This window comes from Lolium perenne, chromosome 4 (genome assembly GCF_019359855.2).
Source record: "Lolium perenne isolate Kyuss_39 chromosome 4, Kyuss_2.0, whole genome shotgun sequence".
Taxonomy (NCBI): Eukaryota; Viridiplantae; Streptophyta; class Magnoliopsida; order Poales; family Poaceae; genus Lolium; species Lolium perenne.
Window position 1 is genome coordinate 332,199,822 of NC_067247.2, and position 17,816 is coordinate 332,217,637.

General features: G+C 46.8%; 1 pseudogene; it reads right to left on the reverse strand.

Annotated features, from left to right (window-relative positions):
* Nucleotides 1-16,098: 16,098 nt before the first annotated feature.
* LOC127347869 (scopoletin glucosyltransferase-like) lies at nt 16,099-17,489 on the reverse strand (annotated as a pseudogene).
* Nucleotides 17,490-17,816: the final 327 nt, after the last annotated feature.

Here is a 17,816-nt window from a genome sequence, read left to right on the forward strand (position 1 = left end):
AGAATGCTAGGATCCATTTTATTCAAACAAAACAAAAAAACAAAAACAAACCGACGCTCCAAGCAAAGCACATAAGATGTGACGGAATAAAAATATAGTTTCAGGGGAGGAACCTGATAATGTTGTCGATGAAGAAGGGGATGCCTTGGGCATCCCCAAGCTTAGACGCTTGAGTCTTCTTGATATATGCAGTTGTGAACCACCGGGGCATCACCAAGCTTAGAGCTTTCACTCTCCTTGATCATGTTGTATCATCTCCCTCTCTTGATCCTTGAAAACTTCCTCCACACCAAACTCAAAACAACTCATTAGAGAGTTAGTGCACAATCAAAATATACATTTTCAGAGGTGACATAATCATTCTTAACACTTCTGGACATTGCACAAAGCTACTGAAAGTCAATGGAATTGAAAAATTCATCGAGCATATCAAAACAGGCAATGCGAAATAAAAGGCAGAATCTGTCAAAACAGAACAGTTCGTAAAGACGAATTTTATTGAGGCACCAGACTTGCTCAAATGAAAATGCTCAAATTGAATGAAAGTTGCGTACATATCTGAGGATCACTCACGTAAATTGGCATAATTTTCTGAGTTACCTACAGAGAATTTTTCCCAGATTCGTGACAGCAAAGAAATCTGTTTCTGTGCAGTAATCCAAATCTAGTATGAACCTTACTATCAACGACTTTACTTGGCACAACAAAGCACAAAACTAAGATAAGGAGAGGTTGCTACAGTAGTAAACAACTTCCAAGACTCAAATATAAAACAAAATTACTATAGTAAAAACATGGGTTGTCTCCCATAAGCGCTTTTCTTTAACGCCTTTCAGCTAGGCGCAGAAAGTGTGTATCAAGTATTATCAAGAGACGAAGTGTCAACATCATAATTTGTTCTAATAATAGAATCATAAGGTAACTTCATTCTCTTTCTAGGGAAGTGTTCCATACCTTTCTTGAGAGGAAATTGATATTTAATATTACCTTCGTTCATATCAATGATAGCACCAACAGTTCGAAGAAAAGGTCTTCCCAAAATAATGGGACAAGATGCATTGCATTCAATATCCAAGACAACAAAATCAACGGGGACAAGGTTATTGTTAACGGTAATGCGAACATTATCAACTCTCCCCAAAGGTTTCTTTGTAGAATGATCAGCAAGATTAACATCCAAATAACAATTTTTCAATGGTGGCAAGTCAAGCATATTATAAATTTTCTTAGGCATAACAGAAATACTTGCACCAAGATCACATAAAGCATTACAATCAAAGTCATTGACCTTCATTTTAATGATGGGCTCCCAACCATCTTCGAGCTTCCTAGGAATAGAAGCTTCGCATTCTAATTTCTCTTCTCTAGCTTTTATGAGAGCATTTGTAATATGTTTCGTGAAAGCCAAATTTATAGCACTAGCATTAGGACTCTTAGCAAGTTTTTGTAAGAACTTTATAACTTCAGAGATGTGGCAATCATCAAAATTCAAACCATTATAATCTAAAGCAATGGGATCATCATCCCCAATGTTGGAAAAAATTTCAGCAGTTTTATCACAGGCAGTTTCAGCAGTTTTAGCAGTTTCAGGTAGTTTTTCGCGCTTTGCATTAGAAGTGGAAACATTGCTAACACCAATTATTTTATTAGTAATAGTAGGAGGTGCAGCAACATGTGTAGCATTAGCATTACTAGTGGTGGTAATAGTCCAAACTTTAGCTATATTATCTTCTTTCTCATTTTCTTCTCTTTCCCACCTAGCACGCAATTCAGCCATCAATCTTATATTCTCATTAATTCTAACTTGGATGGCATTTGCTGTAGTAACAATTTTATGATTATGATTTTCATGAGGCATAACTTTCGATTTCAAAAGATCAACATCAGCAGCAAGACTATCGACTTTAGAAGCAAGTATATCAATTTTCCCAAGCTTTTCTTCAACAGATTTGTTAAAAGCAGTTTGCGTACTAATAAATTCTTTAAGCATAGCTTCAAGTCCAGGGAGTGTGTTCCTATTATTGTTGTAAGAATTCCCATAAGAATTACCATAGCCGTTGCCATTATTATAAGGATATGGCCTATAGTTGTTACTAGAATTGTTCCGGTAAGCATTATTGTTGAAATTATTATTTTTAATGAAGTTTACATCAACATGTTCTTCTTGAGCAACCAATGAAGCTAACGGAACATTATTAGGATCAACATTAGTCCTATCATTCACAAGCATAGACATAATAACATCAATCTTATCACTCAAGGAAGAGGTTTCTTCGACAGAATTTACCTTCTTACCTTGTGGAGCTCTTTCCGTGTGCCATTCAGAGTAATTAATCATCATATTATCAAGAAGCTTTGTTGCTTCACCAAGAGTGATGGACATAAAGGTACCTCCAGCAGCTAAATCCAATAGGTTCCGCGAAGAAAAATTCAGTCCTGCATAAAAGGTTTGGATGATCATCCAAGTAGTCAGTCCATGGGTTGGGCAATTTTTAACCAAAGATTTCATTCTTTCCCATGCTTGTGCAACATGCTCATTATCCAATTGTTTAAAATTCATTATCCTACTCCTCAAAGATATAATTTTAGCAGGGGGATAATATCTACCAATAAAAGCATCCTTGCATTTAGTCCATGAATCAATACTATTCTTAGGCAGAGATAGCAACCAATCTTTAGCTCTTCCTCTTAATGAGAAAGGGAACAATTTTAATTTTATAATGTCACCATCTACATCTTTATACTTTTGCATTTCACATAGTTCAACAAAATTATTGAGATGGGCAGCAGCGTCATCAGAACTAACACCAGAAAATTGCTCTCGCATAACAAGATTTAGTAAAGCAGGTTTAATTTCAAAGAATTCTGCTGTAGTAGCAGGTGGAGCAATAGGTGTGCATAAGAAATCATTATTATTTGTGGTTGTGAAGTCACACAACTTAGTATTTTCAGGAGTACCCATTTTAGCAGTAGTAAATAAAATAGACTAGATAAAGTAAATGCAAGTAACTAATTTTTTTGTGTTTTTGATATAGCAAACAAGATAGCAAATAAAGTAAAACTAGCAACTAATTTTTTTGTGTTTTGATATAGTGCAGCAAACAAAGTAGTAAATAAAATAAAGCAAGACAAAAACAAAGTAAAGAGATTGCGATGTGGAGACTCCCCTTGCAGCGTGTCTTGATCTCCCCGGCAACGGCGCCAGAAATTTGCTTGATGCGCGTGGTTGACGTATTGTCTTTCCGTTCGACACGCGTCCGTTGGGAACCCCAAGAGGAAGGTGTGATGCGTACATCGGCAAGTTTCCCTCAGTAAGAAACCAAGGTTTATCGAACCAGTAGGAGTCAAGAAGCACGTGAAGGTTGATGGCGGCGAGATGTAGTGCGGCGCAACACCAGGGATTCCGGCGCCAACGTGGAACCTGCACAACACAAACCAAGTACTTTGCCCCAACGAAACAGCGAGGTTGTCAATCTCACTGGCTTGCTGTAACAAAGGATTAGATGTATAGTGTGGAAGATGATTGTTTGCAGAAAACAGTAGAACAATTGCAGTAGATTGTATTTCAGTATAGAGAATTGGACCGGGGTCCACAGTTCACTAGAGGTGTCTCTCCCATAAGATAAATAGCATGTTGGGTGAACAAATTACAGTTGGGCAATTGACAAATAGAGAGGGCATGACCATGCACATACATATTATGATGAGTATTGTGAGATTTAATTGGGCATTACGACAAAGTACATAGACCGCTATCCAGCATGCATCTATGCCTAAAAAGTCCACCTTCAGGTTATCATCCGAACCCCTTCCAGTATTAAGTTGCTAACAACAGACAATTGCATTAAGTATTGCGCGTAATGTAATCAATAACTACATCCTCGGACATAGCATCAATGTTTTATCCCTAGTGGCAACAGCACATCCATAACCTTAGAGGTTTCTGTCACTCCCCCAGATTCACGGAGACATGAACCCACTATCGAGCATAAATACCCCCTCTTGGAGTTACTAGCAAAAACTTGGCCAGAGCCTCTACTAATAACGGAGAGCATGCAAGATCATAAACAACACATAGATATAAATTGATAATCAACATAACATGGTATTCTCTATTCATCGGATCCCAACAAACACAACATATAGCATTACAGATAGATGATCTTGATCATGTTCGGCAGCTCACAAGACCCGACAATTAAGCACAATGAGGAGAAGACAACCATCTAGCTACTGCTATGGACCCATAGTCCAGGGGTAGACTACTCACTCATCACTCCGGAGGCGACCATGGCGGCGTAGAGTCCTCCGGGAGATGATTCCCCTCTCCGGCAGGGTGCCGGAGGCGATCTCCTGAATCCCCCGAGATGGGATTGGCGGCGGCGGCGTCTCTGGAAGGTTTTCCGTATCGTGGCTCTCGGTACTGGGGGTTTCGCGATGAAGACTATTTGTAGGCGGAAGGGCAGGTCAGGGGGCCACACGAGGGGCCCAGGAGATAGGGTGGCGTGGCCAGGGCTTGGGCCGCGCTGCCCTACCCTCTGGCCGCCTCTTGGCCCCACTTCGTTGACTCTCCGGTCTTCTGGAAGCTTCGTGTGAAAATAGGCCCCTGGGCGTTGATTTCGTCCAATTCCGAGAATATTTCCTTACTAGGATTTCTGAAACCAAAAACAGTAGAAAACAGCAACTGGCTCTTCGGCATCTTGTTAATAGGTTAGTGCCGGAAAATGCATAAATATGATGTAAAGTATGCATAAAACATGTAGATATCATCAATAATGTGGCATGGAACATAAGAAATTATCGATACGTCGGGGACGTATCACACAGCAACGTGAAGGATCGAGTTAGGAGTGAGTTGCCACAGTTGGATTTCGTATGTCCGTAGGAGGTGAAGAAGGAATTCATGGGCAGGAAGCGAAAGACCCCGATACAAGAACGACAGGAACACCAGGTAAAACTAGCAGGGGGATTGGGCCGAGAAATCGCACCTGGAAGGATCACGTTCCATTCGTCGGAGGAGATTAACCCGAGGCTTCGGGCCCTCTTCTCATCATGTTTGGTGATGGAGGACGCTAGCCAATCCCCGGGTTTGGCTATCGAGCCTGGCGGCGCTGGTGGCGCCGGAGCTAGAGGAGGAACGTCTGGAGCATTCTTCTTCGGAAGGTTAGAGGAAGATTTGGCGGCGGCGCCACCGCTCGTGGAATTGGCGGCGGCAGTGAGGCTCTTCTTCTTCACCATTGCGAGATCTGGGAAGGATCGGAAAAGCGGTGGTGGCGGCGCAGCAGTTGTGAAAGGAAGAAGAAGAAGGGCAAGAGGATGCTATGGCAAAAGTAGGAGAAGATTAGGGATTTTCGTCCTTTGGAGATTTTAAGAGAAGGAGGACTGCGTGGGCACGTGTCGTTGCTGCTAGGTCATCAAGTGGACCTTTTTTCCGATTGATGGTTGCAGGAATCGAGGAGGCGCCTTGGTAACTGTGCGAGAAGGGCGGAAATTGCTTATAAATAGGGCCAGACAGAGAAAGGACGGGCCCAGCAGGTCGCGTCTCATCAGTCAAGATCAAGACGTCAGTAAAACGTCATCAATGACGTCGTAAAGAATGCTCGAAGCACTCGAAGGAATAAAAAGGTATCCGATGATGAACTTGAGTCTATGCACAAAACGCGAAGCATCTGCACTTAGACTCGGGGCTACTCCCATCGGGAGCGCTGACGCGCACCCGACAGATTGAGGACTCGAAGAAAAAAGGATGAAGAAAAAAAGAGATTGCTCGGAACGAGTCTGCACCCAGTTGCAAGCACCCGTGCCGGGCTACTCCCATCGGGAGCGCTGGACGCGCACCCGACAGAACTTTTTTGCACTCCAGGATCATGCCCGGGGACTTGATTCTGTGTAGGGTAACGTTGTTTTGCCATCGGTAGTTAACCAACAAAAGTTGGGCACGTTACTCATCATCCCTTGCATGCGGAAAATATATCGGATGACCTATGAAGACTTGCAGAAAAACTTCGGCAGAACAGAACGTTCGAGTGGTACAACTTGAGTCTACGCACGGATTACAAGCATCCGTACCTAGACTCGGGGGCTACTCCCATCGGGAGCGCTGGACGCGCACCCGACAAAAGAAGATGAAGCTGATTCAAGATGAACAAGAACAATCAAGGAGAAGAACATCAGAAGGAGACATGCTTCAGTCTCTACCCGAACAATGTTCGGCTAGACACTCGGGGGCTACTGACGTGGGCATTACCCTTCGGGTAACCGACATTGCCCTATCCCATATTGTCTAGTTGGAGGCCCATGAAGACACTTGGAGGCAATATGGGCTACCTGGACGGCGCACCAGAAGAATCCTTGACGGGCAAGACAAGGAAGTAGCCGAACAAGGAAAGATTAGATTCAAAACTACTGTAAACCTAGTCGTACTCAGTTAGACCTCTTGAGACCTGGCCTCCTATATAAAGGCCAGGAGAGGGGCTGCCGAGGGACACAATCAATCTTAGCAGCCTTAGCCACCAAAAGTCTGGAGCTAGGTCACCGCAGCGCTTAGCCTCTCGACGAGATCTCAGCCGAACTATTCGGCACCCCATTGTAACCCATTATCTTCATAATCAAGAACATACAGGCAGGACGTAAGGGTTTTTTACCTCATCGAGGGCCCCGAACCTGGGTAAATCGCTCTCCCCGCTTGTCTGTGAACCGATGTCTCGTGTCAGCTTGCAGGATTCCATCAACCCTAAGCCCCAATCGGAGGGCATTGCCGAGGAGTACCCTCAACAGATGGGGAAGCCTAAAGTCCCCACGGTTATTGCGGTCTATGATGGGTTGCATCTCCCGGCGAAGGAGTTCATGGTAGAAAGCCAGAACTGTTGTCGTGGTCGGGGGCCATCCTTAATTGGTATAAGTACACCGGCGAGGACCCAGGGTTGGAGTTTGCAGCAAAGGGTGGGTGTATGAGGTAGCGGAGGAATATGATTGGCTAGGACCTTATACCGGGCCTCACACCGAAGGAAGTGTGGACGGGAAAGCTGCCCGGTTGGCACCAAGGTTAAGATCTGTTATGGGTAAAGCAACACACCTCTGCAGAGTGTAATGAATCGTGACCTGTCACTCCCTGTTCCGGGATTTGGAACTGCGAACGCTGCCGGAAAGGAGCTCCATGAAGTTCTAGTAAACCGGTGAAGGCTGACGGACATAGTTCTTCTGAATAAAAGCAACCTTTTGAAGAAATGGTTATGAAAACCTGCATTGGTATTAGACTTTCTGGTCTAATGCTGTAGCTAGTGCATTAAACACCTCTTTTCTATAATGAACTTGTTGAGTACGCTCGTACTCATACCACTCTTAAATCCCCTGCTTAGATTGTCTGAATTGACTGGAGGAAGACAACGACGACCCTGAAGGAGCCGAAGTCATCGGCTATGAAGAACCAGACCTCTCAGGAGGTATCGAAGGAGTAGACTACCTCATAGTCTACGGAACCGGGGAGGGTTCCAGAGGAGAGAAAGCTTAGACCTACTGAGTAGTAGTAGTACCCGAGCAGTACGAACTCTTAGTACTTAACTGCTCGAGGAGAATAAAATGTATAACTTAGTAAGACTCTTATATTGTAAGTTGAGTCGGGTTCGCCTCGAACCCAGGAGTATTCCTCTTAGGACCCAAGAGGATCTCCGAGATGATATGTACATGTTGCTTGTAATAATAAATGAATGAGTTATGGACCTGCTATGTTCTGTTGTACTACTCTGAGGGATGTAATATTTACGGATTGGTACTTCGTGAATGTTATATCAACGACTGGCATACTACAACATGCAGTGGTATGCAGGGTCACCACAGTTGGTATCAGAGCAAAAGCTTTGACCTTAGGTTGGAACCTAGTAAATGGGACAGAACGTTAGGAATCAAATAGGATTAGTAAAGAATTCTCTAAAAATATGGTGTATATTCACTTGAGAATAAAACAATCATATCTTTTAGTGCGATAATTCTTTATTATCTCTATTATGATGCATCATTACTAATATTATATTCTTTCTATTCTACAACCAACTATGGCAAGTTCACATTCGGGACGTAACGTGAAAGTGAAGGAGTCAACATTGAGTGACTATGACGGAGGACTCGCGGATATTCTTCGTGCCATGTTACTTTAATTTGGGTGCGATCCCCAGATCCAAGTAATGAAATACATGTACTACGACGGTACAGTATTGGCAAAGTGTAGGGTAGGACTAAGACTTCCAGAATCCCTAGGAATGAGTGTACTGATGCCAGCAGGTGAGGCTAGAACCATCCGAACAGCCTACCACATAGCCATATTGAGAGCCATCACTGATATTCAGGAACATAAGACGAAGGAGCTTATTGGTTCCGAATTCGCACACATTCCTCATATGGAGGAGGAAGATGATCCTATGCTTAACCACTTCAAGCTTGCAAAACGCAAACCAGCAGAAGCCGCTAAGTACATGGATAATAGCCGCAACCTACTGACATTGTTCTTTCAGTTGAACCGACATCTATAGGGTGCAATTGACACAATGTTGGAAGAGTTCACTGAGCCCAAGGAGGAGACTAAGGGAAAGGAACCAATGGAGGGTGAGGTACACACACCAGTTTATTCAGCTGGTGACTTCATTAGTATAGACCATCCCGAACAACAAACCACACCTATTACACCTAGGTACTTTCCTAGTAGTTCCCACGGAGGATATGAGGGTGGAGAGGAATCCGGAAACCATCAGCGTTCTGAGACTCCTATAGAGAACTCAACAGGTTGGCGTTGGGGATCATTCATGGGAATCTATAGCGATCCAGTCAGGTGTAACCCTGAGATGGATGAGGACGCCACAACCTAGTTCCAGAACCATCAGTATAGTAGGGGAGACTATGAGGAGTATCTTATACTGATTGAGTCTGATACAGATGGTGGGAATACCTATGGCGGAGTCACAGGGGAGTACACCCCAGGGGTGGATTATGCTGCATTGAATAACCAGTTCATGAACACAGATTTCTCCCTGGGTTCATCCTCTGATTCTGACTACCAGCCGACGGGAAGACCCTATGTTCCAGATTCTGTCAGGAGGACTACATGTTCGACCGGATGGAAGCCTGGGATGTACCGGGAGTAAAGCACGACTAGAGACCACCATGGGAGGCGAGACTACAATACAGTTGTACCACATGTATTGTAGTATGTAATATTTGTAGAAATTTGTACATATACTTCAATAAGTGAGTTTGCATACTCACATCGCTACTGGGTATTGTAATCTATACCTAATAATAAAGGAGCTAAGGTTTCTGCCAAAAAGTTTCGTCAACGCTTTTTTTGGGACCGTTTTGCCCTCCCACCAAATCGCATAATACGCAAAGATGCCACTTACCGGTTCGCTTATTTTTCGTCGCGCGTGCCTCTGGTTGGCCCAGGTCAGATGCGAACGCTAGGGCTCGCCTCCGCCCCGCCTTTATATACAAAAAGGGACGGCGCCGCACCAAGAAATCAGATCCAATCCGTCCCACACCTCGATTCCCACCGAAGATCCTCGATTTGAGCAGGGTGGGCAAGGCCAACCAGATGGAGGGGAGGACCCAGATCTCTGACGCAGGCTTCAAAGCGGGAACAGAGCCCGCGAGCTGGGCGGCGCCCCGCCGACGAAGGCGGACTATCGTGGAATTCTACTGATTCGATCCGATCCGGGACGGGGAGTAAAAGAACTAACGAGACCAGGCAGAGACGTAGCGTCGCCATTGTTTGCGTGTCGGTGGAGGTTTCGTCGGGGGTGGCCGGTGCTTCTCGCAGCTAACCGCCATGATGTCGTCTTGGCTGTCGCTGATGGTGCTTCTCCTGATCGTGATGGCGCTGGATCCTGGCATCATACATACGGGCGACACGGCCGCTTGACGTCCGACTATCTGATCCGCCGTTTTGACGGTCGTTTGCCTATGGGAACTGAGTTTTTTTAGACAAGGGAAGATTGACTCGGTTGAGGATTACAGGCAGAGCAAAGCTGTTTGGGTGGGAATTCGGTGTAGAGAGAACAGATCTGGGGAAGATGGCTTGGTGCACTGTTGTTGATCTTGGGGAGAGAGGAGAATTGGGGGAACATGCATATCTGGAGAGTGGTACCACTGCTTTATTACACGCTAATCGTTGCTGATCTGTTCTACGGCAAGCTGATTTGCTCTACGGCAAGCGACATGACCCAACGAGTATGCCAATGGCGACGAGACGGCACCGGCTACAAGAAGGACAACTATGTGGATGTGGACGCAGAGGGAGAAAGCAGTATCTGGCCGGGATTTCTATGCCAGATGCATCTGCGCGTACAAGGTTTTGGCTGCCGAGCTGGATTTTTTACCGTGCAGATTTGCTGCGACGCAGCGTGATAACTGTGGCTGGAGCTTTACCTGTTCCCATCCTCCCTTTGTTTTTTGCGGGAAGAACATCAAAGTGCACAGCGGCTGATTTAGTAAAATCCGAGGTGAAGCGCCCCTCCCTTCGCCCCCATCATTCGCCCTGCCCAGTGGTCTGCCACCCCTTCGCCGGAGACGGCACTCCCTGCGGCGAACGACTTCGGAAAAGGGCCGCCTCCGCGCACGGCAACCTTGGGAGTGGCAGATCCTCCGTCGGCGCGTCGCCCCCGCGTACAACAACTACTGCTGGATGTTGGTAGAACAAGAAACTGACGAACAGCTCCTCGTGGACGCTAGGCTGCTAGCTGAACAAGGATAGGCTTATATTTCTTTTGAGAAGAAAATGAGAAGTAGCTATCTCGTGGCCTCGCGAGCTCTAACTGCATATTTAGGATTTGGAATAATTTGTATATAAAACATGACTATGTAAATGTTAGATTTTTTTGAGACTTAAATATTAGATTGTTGATGATTTAACTTGCACTTCAACATACATATTCGAATTGATATTGTCAAATAAGTAATGAATGAGGTTGACAATTGAAATAGGCTGAGTAGACTCCTTTGTGCTATTACCAGGCCTACACCTTGGCATTTATCAGGCCGGGCCTAGCCCAAAAAAGTCCGAACCTAAGTTCCTAGGCTCGAGCTTGGCCCGGCCCAAACCCATCTTGAACGGAAGAAAGCCTGGCCGACAAACCCAATCCAAACTAAACCTAAATCCTGTTTTCTGCAAGCCCGACATGGCCCAACGTTCGGGCTCCAATACCAGGCCCGAACCTGGCCCGACATGCAAGCCCGGCTCGGCCTAGCCTGGGATTTTCGGGCCAGGTTGGTCTGTGCCGTCCATGCCCAGCAGCTGTAACCAGACCGTCGGTTTCTGCCAAAATTTTCGTCAACGCTTTTTATTGGACCGTTTTACCCTCCCACCAAACCACATAATACATGTAAATGCCACCATACCGGTTCGGCTATATTTTCAACCGCCAGGACTCCAGTCCGGCCCAGACTCCTCCTCTCTGACGCACGCCACCCATCCTCTACTAATATTAAACTCCCATCGATCTATCCCTCCCTTCCACTTCTTCCTTCCTTCATCTTCAAGATCCAGGCGTTCAAGCTCGGCCGGCACCGTGTGCACGTTCCAGGGCCGCTCCGTTTGGCCGTTCTCGGTGGGGATCCGGCGGGTCTTGGCAGGGGCCAGTGTTTCTCTCCTTGGCAAGCTACTGGATTTGGGGATCAATTGGGATTTGCGAAACTATTTTTTTCCGGGAGAATTGATTGATTGGTTCTGTGGTCTGCTCTCCTTCGCAAGCTACAGAAATTGGGAATCAATTGGAATTTGTGACACTATTCTTTTCCGGGAGAGTTGATTAATTGGTTCTCTGGTCTGCTCCTTGTGTGTGCCGGTGGATCAGAACGTCCCCGGAAGAGCGGAATAGTCCGTCACGAATCCCCCACCCGCTCTCTACGCTGCTGCTCCGGTGACCCCATGTTGCTATCGTGGTCGAATGCCTCCGCTGCGCGGCGTCTCCCGCCTTCTGTGCCGGCTGCGAGCAGGGGAGCCGCGAGGGCTCAGGCGGACACAACACATCCATCTTCTACACCACGCCGGCGAGCCCGCTACTCGCCACGTTCTCCTCCCTTTGCGCCCCCGCATGCAAGCTGATGTACCAGAGGTGTAAGGGAAGTTCAGATGCGCCTGAAAGTTCAGTGCATGGCCTCCAGTGTTGCCTTTTTGTGCGTGGTTTTGGAGATTTTTTCTTCATGCAGACGGCCGACAGCAGACAATACATCGGTGTTTCAGATGGTGGAGATTTACTAATCCTCGCAACGGAGAAGCGAGGTCACTGTCGTCACTGATAGCAGAGGCCCGAGCAACAATTACTAATCGATCATTATAGATAACTAGATCGTCATAGATAGCCGGCAGAGCCCAAATTTTGCTGTGTCTCTTTGAAGACGCTCGCAGAGGGTTTTCGAACTCTCTTTGGATATGTAAGGTAGTGTAGCTGCTCCTCTTGGTAGGCAACTCTGCTCTACTTTGAAGCTCCAGTTCATGGTAGCTATGTATGTGCCCATGTTGTGCTACCGATTGAAGGCTGTTTGCATGGTCAGCCTGCTTCTGTTAGTGAAATAGCTTCTCTGAAGATGAGTCGGTCTGAATAATCAGAATTAGGCTTTCAACTATTGCCATGGAGCTCAGCGGGCGAATGCTGCTGAAATTCCAGCAGAATCCAAATATGTCCAGGACTTTTATCTTGGAGCCCCTCATGATCTATGGTCGCATATCCATTTAGTTTTACTCCTGCTCCAAATCTGTTCTTTTTGGGTTCTTGGTTCTTCAAGAAAGTGGTTCTTTGTTCCTGATGATAAGTTCCTTTTTTAGATGATGAGTTCGGTAGGTTCTTGCTTCTGTGATACACATTGGAGCTTTCAGATTCGTGCGTGTCAGGGTAAAGAGCACGTGTTCAAACATGTTCCATGCTGATGTGTTCATGCGTTTCTCTTGGGAAATATAAAAAAAACAGAGAGATGTGAGGATAAGAGGGGAAAGAGATATATATATAGATTATAATTAAAGACGAGTCTAAAGTGGTAGGTTAAATATTCTCTCTCAAAAAAATTGGTATGTTAAATTAAAATTAAAATCAAGTATAAACAAAATGGAAATCAAAGAATAAAAATAATAGTAGATCAAACTAAACATAATTTAATTTATTAAATGAATGTGTAATTTTGTTCCGTTGCTTGAATTATTATCATTTAACACCTTTACTGGGCTTCGTCATATGAGATCATGAAAAGGGAGCAAATTACGGAGGGCAATCGATTGGAGGTAAAATTTGCGTCACACAAATTTTAGTTCTCTCCCGATGCAACGCACGGGCATTTTTCCTATCTATACCTAATAATAAAGGGAGAAGTGTTTCCGTGGTTTCGTCCGTAGTAGTTTTCGCCGGTCGTCCGCTTCGTCCGTTGCTATTCTTTGTTCGCTTCGTCCATCGCCTACTGATTTTAATCGTACGCCGTCCGGAAACCATTGGTCCTTTGACAACACCTCCGTGCGTCATACGGAAACCGGCGCGGCCCGCCCCTAGACGCATATACAAAACGCCCCGAGTCCCATCGAGAAGCACCCGTCCTGATCCGCACCGGTGATTCATACCGGGTAGCAGCTGCTCTGGGAGTTTGTCGCTGGTTCTGATTCGTTTGGGACACGCCGAGTCGAGCCGCTGGAATATTGGTCGAGCTCAGGCAGCTATGGCGTCCCGAGTATGAAGAGGACACAAAGGATCTGGGGAGGCCTCGCGGGTGAGCTTCCAGAGGTGAGCTCGATGGCGCAACTGCCGGGCGAAAATCCAGGGCAGGTTGGACGTTATACCGAGGTGTAGGGCTCGACGGCCTTGGCTGCAGTGCTCACAGGTAACGAACGAGCATCTGCTCCCCTCCATGCTGGCCAGGAGTTAATGAGGAGAGCTACGGCATCGCGAGGAGATCATGAAGGTGTGGTCACCGGCTTTGACTGATAAAGGCGTTTGCAGCTTGAATTTTGCAACTAAGCTGGCCGCGCGCAGTCTTTGCGGAGGGTCAGGAAAGAGGATCGAGAGACACGGCGACGACGACCGTTTGATCAGCTTTCGTGCCGGCGATAGGGGAAGGGAAAGAAGAAGATCCATGCGGGACGCGAGGTTCTACAGGAGAAGAGCACGACTGGGTCCTCGGTGGCGGGTGGGCCTCAACGAGGAAGAGTAGGAGGTCATCAATGTGGACAAGGAGCTCTGGACCAAGATCGGCTTCTAGCATGGCGGCCATGATGACATGCAACTTGCCTCAACGAGGACGAGTAGGAGGCCATCAACATCTCCAGCGTCGATCGAGTTACGGATGACATAACTGTGATGCATCCTCGCACATCTCTGGCGGACAATGGAGGTCGTCCTGGGTCATCCTCTGCCCCCTTCCCTGCGAGGAACTGTGATGCATCCTCGCACGTCTCTGGCGGAGAATGGAGGTCATCCTGGGTCATCCTCTGCCCCCTTCCCTGCGAGCGCTGCGAGCGCCTGAACGAATCCTGCGATGCACTAAGCAGCAGCTCAGGCGTATCCGATCCAATTAAACGAAGAAAAGGCAAAGCATAGTACAACAGTACAGTGTAAATCCATATGTCCCTCGCTGGCCTGTAGCAGAAAACGCTGGAACGGGGGGAAGGAGTGTTTGTTTATATATATATATATATATATATATATATATATATATATATATAATAATATATATATATATATATATATATATATATATATATATATATATATATATATATATATATATATATATATCGACGCGGATTTTCTACCAAGGGTGGTAGCTGTGCATAGGGTAGCAGCCGTTGGATAGAAGGAGTTCTGATTCTACTCATGTCCAGATCAAATACCCAGGAGCACTTCACTGAACGGCGGTTTGAGCTCCGTGATTGCATGGAGTCTAAAACAACAGGAATAAATGTTGCCACAACTTTTCCATACCTTTTTTAACATCATTCGACACATTGTGTCGGCTACGGTGGTGACCATCCGTCATGTGAAATTTTAGCCTTTTTTAGTCCTTTTGACAAATCACACCGGTGACGGTAGCCGGTAACCGTATGAAATGTGTCATTTTTACTAGTTTTCACACATTTTCGTCGACACGGTATGGTTTAATAAAAATTATGTCCTACGGAAGGCCATGGTTTCGGCAACGGTCAAGGCAACCATCCATGTGAAATTTAGGTTATTTTACACGTTTTGACACATTGCAACGGTGACGGTACCTAGAGCCATACCGTATGGAATTTGTCCTTTTTACTCTTTTTCACACATTTGAGACGGAACGGTCCAATTTAAAACAAACTACTTCGTAATTAAGGACAGCCATGGTCGTTGATAAGTGGTCATTCAATTAGCCGCGGCATTTTTTCCAATCGACATGGTATAGGTTAGCTCTTATATTTTATGTGGTTCACCTAATATAATTTTTCTTCTAACGAAGAAGCTGCGGTTTCTCGATGGCAGATACTGATCACGGCTATGGTGAAGTACAAGGATAGAAAAAGGATGTGGTCGTTGGATGCTTTTCACACGTTGGCAAGAAAAAAAAAAAACGTGACCGTGCTTTGTTTGTTGTTTTGGCGGTGTGGTTGAAATTTTGGTACGATCCATACCGTAGTATGGTTGTCGTTTTGGAATTTTTCCGTGTCCACGGTCGTTTTTCTAGGTACAAACCGTGACCATGGTCTGGTTGTGGTTTTGGTATTTAAAAAAGGTACTGTGGTGGATCGGTTGACCATGGTCTGGTTGTGCTTCTCTAACTGTGGACGATGAGGGTAAACTGAAAAAACATTACACATACATGAGCATAGTTCGTCTTCTATAGTTCGTCTTCTATAGATCTAAAATTGCCAAAGCAATCGTGTACAATCTTGATAACTTTGTTGTTGTTTACATCGCGCTCCAACTAGATCGAGATATCAAACTAGGATAATGACTGATTTCGTGTTGTTTTAAGTGTTTTCTTAAGTGTGCTTTGCACATGGCATGATGGTCTTACAAACTTTCGCTGGATTCGTGTCGACGTGCGTGGTAGCTGTTGGTCGACACACTTTACCAGTTTTAAAACAAAAAGAAGCTAAGCAATAATTTACACATCGCTGCAGCTCTTCCACCGCTTCATCAGCGCCACGCGCGACGTGCCACCGTCACTCACCGCTGCCTTCGCCGCCTGCTGAGCCCAGGAGGCCTTCTCCCGCATCTTCCGCCCTTCCTCGCCGGCGTCCATCAGCCTCCTCACCTTCCGCTCCACCGCCGCCCTCTCGACGACCGCGCCCCCGACGACCTTGACGACCATCATCCTAACACCGGCACCGATGATGTCTGTGACGTGGTATGCGTTCAGGTGCTGCTCGGCCATAATCGGCCATGCCAGCACAGGCTTCCCCGCCGCGAGGCACTCCATCACCGAGTTCCACCCGCAGTGGCTCACGAACCCTCCCACCGCACGGTGAGCCAGCACGCTTCTCTGAGGCACCCACCCGCGGACGATCCGTCCGTGCGGCCCCACCTACACCGGCGGTGACCACGCAGCGGACCGCACGGCCCAGAGGAAGGGGTGGCCGGACCGCACCAGCCCGCACGCCAGCTCGTCGAGCTGCTTGTCGGAAACGTAGGCATGCGTGTCGAACGACACGTAGATCGCTGTCTCCGACCTCACCGCCCTCTCGTCGAGCCATGGTAGATAGCCCTCGGGGTCATGCTCCTCCTCGTGCTTCGGCATGTCACCGGCGGCGAGAAACATCGGGCCGACCAGCCAGGCGCGGGCGTCTGGCTGGTAGAACGACATCAGGGCCGCCACGTAGTCCTCGTCCACCGTCGCGAAGCTGTTCACCAGCACGACCCAGCTGCGCTCGTCCGACTCGCCGAAGTGGTCGATGATGAACCGGCTCACCGGGTCCTCCGGGTCCAAGATCTTCGCGATCGTGTCCGGGACCTCCGCCAACGTGATCCTCACGCGCTCCGTAATGCGGGCCACATGGAAGCTGGCGCCGTGCTCCGCGCTTGGCGGCGGTGGCGGGCTCGCGATTAGCGACTTGCACATGGCCAGGGAGAAGCACGAACACGATGCGGTGGACACCAACGTCGGCCGTGACGCCATGCGTGAACCCGAGGAAGAAGTCGGAGATGAGCACGAGCGGTGGGGACGGGAGCGACGCCATGAACTCGGCGAAGGGCTCCCGCAGCATCGCCGTCGCGTTCAGGAACGTCGGGTAGAGGGCCGGGTTTGGCAGGTTGTCCGTGGACTCGACGCCGATGCCAAATTGTTGATGTAGCCCGTGAGAAGAGCGAGACTCATGACTACGGTGTTGATGTAGCCCAATGCCAGATTGTTTATGTCGGTCATCCCTTTCGGTCCGTGAAAAGAAAAAAACCAAAACGACACATTGCTATCGGCTGCGGTGAAATACACGAATTGAAAAAGGGTGATGACGTTGGATGCTTTTCACACGTAGTCACGTTCACGGTGGCTAGCTCCATGCCGTATGGAAAAATGTGCTTTTTTTACTTGTTTTCACACATTTGTGTCGGCCACGGTCCTGGTTGTAGTACACGGGATTTAAAAAAAAGGGTGATGCCATGCTACATATCCACACGTGGTCAACTCCAAAAAAAGCCACACCGTGACCGTCGATTTATTGTTGTTTTGGCAAAATATTTGCTACGGTTCGTATGAACCGTGGTGTTGTTGAGATTTTTGGAAATTTACCGTCGGACGGTTTCTTTTCCTATGGTACAACCCGTGTCCGTGGCTGGTTGTTGTTTTGGTATGGTTAACTAACGGAGAGGATTGTTCGGAATGGGAAT